Here is a 6,000-nt window from a genome sequence, read left to right as displayed (position 1 = left end):
TTATTTATTTTGTTTAAGCCCTCTATGTAGGGCCGTACTCCCTTAGTTATTTAATTATCAAATTAATTCTTTTATTTTGGCAATAAAGAGTAGTTTAGATTGTGTGATTGAATACAAAGTATTTTCTGTTTCCTGAGATCGACCCGGACTCTACCACTCGCGTGAGCCGGTTTTTATATTTTTGGTGTCTGGCTTTCACTGGATTTTCATTAAAAATATTGTTTTAAAAAGGGTTTTCATAAAACTCACACCAAATTTTGGCGCCGTTGCCGGGGAACGGCGAAATACTAGTATTCACTTTATTGCCTTGTGTTTGTTCTCGTATTTATAGGTTGTTAGTTTAATTCAGTTATTTAATTAAGATTGTTTAGTTTGCTTTTCGCATTTAGGCTAAGAACCATGTGTGTGTGCATACCGTAGAGACGAGGTTACTTTTCTGCACAGCCCACCCATTAGGATCCCCTTAAAAGTGACTGTGTACGATTGGTACCGTGCACATAGATTTTATTTTCGTACATTCTCTACTGAGTGCAACTGTGTGGTGCTTGTTTATTTCTTGTTTTCAGTATTTGTTTCTGTTACTCGCTTTGTGGTTTGTGTGGTTTGGCCGCTAGCGCGTTAGTTATGTAGAAAAACTCAATTTAGGATGGTTGCTGCACCGGTCTACCCTTTGGTGCATGCACGGGCGGCGTTCACTTGAACCTGAGCTTGCCGAATTTGTTGAGGATCCTGAATCTTTCTTTAGGAGAGACTATCAATCCAGCCCCATGGCTGAAGATCAGCAGTTGATTCGTCCTCTTAGGGAGTACTTCATGCCTAACACATACACTCCTGCCTCCTACATCACAAGACCTGATGTGGGAGCAAACCATTTTGAAATCAAGGCCAATGTCATCCAGATGTTACCTTCCTTTTATAGCCTTAGCAACGAAGACTCATATCGTCATCTCGACGAATTTCTCGAGATCTGCACTACAGTGCGAATCAATAATTTTGGAGATGACGCGTTAAGGTTGACGTTATTCCCGAAAATAGAAAATTTAGAATTGATATTTGAAGAAAAATCTGAAATTTGAAATCTGAAAGAAATAGAAAATTGAATTTGATATTTGAAATTAAAATGAAATTCAAAGTTGAAATCTGAAATTCGAAAATGGAAAATAAGAAATGATAACTAAAATTGAAATAAAAATCAACATTTGAAATTTGGAAATTAAAATTAAAACTTGGAATTGAAAATGAAATTCAAAGTTGAAATTAGAAATTCAAAAATGGAAAGTTAGAATTGAAAAATAAAATAAAAAATAAAAATTAAAATTGGATATTTGAAATAGGATTTGAAATTGGATGAAATTGAATTTGGAATTTGAAAAATAACTTTTTAATTTGATAATGAAAATAAAAAATGATTTTGAAATTATAAATGAAAACTATTTTTGAAATTTATTTTGAAAATCACTTAGAAATTTGAAAATAACTTGAATAATAATTTGAAAAAAATGATGCAATTCTATCTTAAATGATGAATATGCTATTTCTTTGAAAAAACATTTGAATTTTAAGGAGAATTTCATACTTTATAGAATAAAAAACAAGATTAATTTTCATATATTCATGACTAGGGTCATAAATATACTTTAAATTAATCTTTATTTAAAATTCTAATAAAAAGAAAGAAAGAAAAGATTTTGTGCCTTTATAGAATTAAAACAAAATTAATTTTATTATATTCATGACTAGGGCCCCAAATACAATTTGAATTAATTTTTATTTTAACTCAAATAAATAAAGAAAAGGGAATTATGAAAGACATGATGATTTTTAAAAATGATCTAAAAGTGTAGATTGAATTTTTATTTAATAAAGAATAATAAATCTAAGTATTATTCGTATTCCGACTAGAGCCAAAAATATAAATTTTACTTAGTTTTATTTATCCTTTATTAAATGGTGCACGTTCCATTTATGTTTTATATAGTGTATTAAAATAAATAAAAAAAGAAAATACAATAATTAATTATGAGAAATTAATCTATATGCTCATTCATTCTAAACTAAGTATAAAATGAAAATTCTCATTAATGTAATTATTACAACACTTGAATTAATTATAATAATTGAAAATAAAATAAAAAAATCCTGCAAAATGAGCAAACATGTTAGAAATGTAGGCATTTATGGATTTTCTTCAATTATTTAAAAATTGAAGAAAATCCAAAGTTAACCATTATGCCCCAAAAAATAAAATAAAAATCAATAATAAAATGCAAATGATGCATGATTTTTGTAAAAGTATTTCAAAAGATGTTTTTGGAGTTTTATATTTTCGAAATTGGGGTTTAAAACACACAAATCCATTTTAAACTTTGAATTCAAAATGAATTTAACCATGAAATTGAGATTTTAATGAAAATACCTTGAAAATGATTGAAATAAAAAGCAAATAAACTCCAAAAATTGTTTAAAATGAAGTTAAGGCATTATAAGTTGAAAAAAAAATATTTTAAATTTATAAAATACAAGAATTGTATTTAAGAATTGAAATAAAATTATGTTAAAATGCCTAATTAACTCTATTTTAACAAAGAAGATGTATTTTGTGAAATCGGTTTTGGAAAATGGAATGAATGAATGGTCAAATGACCATAGAAATTTATAAAATTTTGTATGCATGAACTAGACTTAAAATGAAAGAAAACCCTTTTTATATATTTTAAAAATAAGTTTTCATTAGACAGGACACATCCAAACAAGTTGAAATGAATGTTAAGAAATGCATAATGAGGCAAAATGACAATGTTCCGAGTTTTGATTAGAATCAGATATGAAAACTTTATAAAAATTGTTGAAATTTTATGAAGATGAACTAGACATTCAGAGAAAAAATATCTAATTTACAGATCTAGAAAATGATCTCTCATTAGAGAGATCCAATCTGATCAAGTTGGTCAAAAATCTGTAAAAGCCTGTGAAAGAAAAATCAACAGGGTTCTAGTTTTTTATCTGAATGATAGATGAAAATTTAATTAAAATTTATGAAAATTGGCATTCATAAAATAGACATTCTAAGGATAAAACTCCTTTATACATATCTACAAAATGATCTCCCATTAGAGAGATATGAATGCAACAAGTTGATTTTGGGCCTGAGTAATGTCTGAGATTACAAATAGGCAGAGTTTCGAGGTAAAATGCAAAATAAATAGAAATACTTCATAGAAATGGATGAAATTTTAATGAGATGAACAAGACACTCATATAAAAAATATAATTTTTACATATCTCAAAAATGATCTCCATTAAGGAGATATGACTCTGACAAAATAGGCAAAATTCTGAACCATTAAAATGACATAGAGTAACAGGGTCATGGTTTTTGACCAAAATCAGATATGAAAACACCATAGAAATTGATGAAATTTGGTGTGCACAAACTATACTTAATTCTGGAGACATCCTTTTTTACAGATTTTAAAGATCATCTCTGGTTAGGGAGAAATCACTCCAACAAGTTGGTCAAAGTTTAGGAAAAATTCAGACGAGACTAAATAGCAGGGTCCGTGTCCTGATTTTTTTGAGGGATTAAACCAACCAGATTAATCTTATTTTTGGTGAAAATTCTGAAAACATATTAATGAATATGCAGTAAAAAAATAAGATCAAAATAACATATGATTATATGCAAAATGATGAAAACAAAAATGAACCAGAATTGAAAATATCATCTAAACATAATTGAATGGAATAGAATCTCATAAATGAATTGAGCCAATGATCAATCATGAGATCTATTATTCTAGAACATAAATGATAATAAAAATGATATAAAAACATAAATGAAAGCATCTAAAATAAAATTAAAAGCATTGTTGCATAAATTAGAATTGATTTGGCTCATAGAGTGTGGAATTTGATCTATTGAAGATCAAATCTCAATTCTAAATGGCTAGAATGAAAATGCATAAAGTAAATGACAATTTGAATGAATCAAAATATAGAAAATGAAAATTGATATGGAATTAGGATAGATCTACATTGCTATTACATGAAATTGAAAGGAAAATACAAAAAAGAAGAGAAGAAAGATGGGGGCAATTTTTGAGAAATTGAAAGAAAAGAAAAAAATAGAAAAGAGGAGAGAGAGAAACCCACCTTGACTTTCTTCTTCTTCACTTCAGCCACCAAGAGAGGAGTCAAAGAGGAGGGGGAGCACTTGAGAGAGAGGAGAAAAGAAGAGAAAGAGAGAATTCTTTTTTATTCTCTCAATTTCTCAAATTTTTAACTTGTGAAAGGAGAGACCCCAAGGGTTTTATTTATAGCTTAAAATGGGGTATTTTGGGCATCAAAATTAAAGATATTTTCTCAAAAATGATTCCACCCCCATGTGGGTCTTTTCTTTTTTTGTCAAATGGGCAAAAAAGGCAATTTGTTAAGAAATGCATATGTGGCACCCCTTTTGCAAATGGGTGTCCATGTGGGTCTTTTTGAAAATTCTTAAATGGGTAAAGGGGAAGTTTGGCAAAACTTTTACACATGGTATCACCTTGTAAGTGATGCTCATGTGGGTTTTTAAAAGCAAAAGGGTCTTTAAAGGTTTGTTCAGAATGATTTTTATTTTGATTTTCGAAAATACCAAGTGGCGCCCTTTTTTAAAAAATAAATATTTTTCATTTTGATTTTGAATTTAATATAAAAAGGGAAATAAAATGAGAAACGAAAGAGAAATTTTGAAAATAATTGGATTAAAAAATCCAATTTTGATTTGTGAAATCCAAATTGGGCAAAAACTGGATCCAAATTGAATTTTGAGAATTTTTTGCATAAAACTGATTTTGGTTTCTGAAATTTCAAAGATTATTTTGAAATTGGAGATAAAAATTTGATTTTAATTTTGAATTTAAAATCCCCGAATTGATTTTGAATAAAAATTGGATTTTGAAACTGGATCTGGATTCATTTTGATATTTCGAAATCCAAACTGAATTTTGAACTGGATCCAGGGTATTTTTTAAAAGGATTTTTGCAAAATGGTGGATTTTAATTCAAAATCCAAAGATTAATTTTGAAATTAGGATAAAAATTGAGTTTTTGAAAGGGATCTGAATCTAAGGTTTTGAAAAAGGATTGGATCTGGATCTCGAATTGAAGGAAAATTGGTTCAAAAATGGGAATCAAACCTTGAATATGAGTTTCTAAAGAATTGAAACTAGAAAAACCCCAATTTCATAATGAAAATTGAGATTTGGATCTTGGATCCAGTTTAGAAAATGAAATTAGATCTTGGATCTAGATCATAATCCAAAAAGAGAATATTGAATCTCAGATATTAGATGAATCAGAGTTCAGAAATTGATTGAATTGAACTTCTGAATGGATCAGAAGGTGGATTCAGACTGAAATGGATCTGAAATATCTTAATTGGATCCTGGATATCTGATGAGATATTTCAGGTTCAAAGAACGAATTGGACTCTGGATATAGATTTTTGAATGAATCATATGAAAAATCCAGGTCCGAGAAGAAATTAAACACCATATCGATCTTTGGATCCAATATCTGAATTGAAATGGATCGGATCTTGGATATTGATAAGATATTAGGTGAAGGAATTGATCCGAGTCCAAATTTGGGGTCTATCACAGTTCAAAAATTGTTGGAAACAGTTTCCCGGATAATTTTTATTTTTTTGGTCTTTACCCTGTAGGACCAGGGATAAAAATACGGTACAAAACTGGTCTGAACTAATTTGAGTTGGACTGGCTCGGAATGAACTGAATCAGAAGCAAGTTATACTCAGATGAACTAATTTCATAACCGAATCACTAGCTCAACCAGCTGGAGTCAACTCGATCTGGACTGTATCGAGCTCAAATGAGCTGAAACAAAGGTTTGAGTGAATTTGAACTAAAAGTGAGTTGTTTGAACTCTTGGTGAACCTAGATTAGACTCACGGGGATAAGATATAATGGATTTGACTAACTCGGGGACAGTTTGGTTAAT

The sequence above is a fragment of the Nuphar pumila genome, chromosome 17 (assembly GCF_984573655.1).
Source record: "Nuphar pumila chromosome 17, dmNupPumi1.hap1.1, whole genome shotgun sequence".
NCBI classification, from domain to species: Eukaryota; Viridiplantae; Streptophyta; class Magnoliopsida; order Nymphaeales; family Nymphaeaceae; genus Nuphar; species Nuphar pumila.
Note: the sequence above shows the minus strand (reverse complement) of the source record.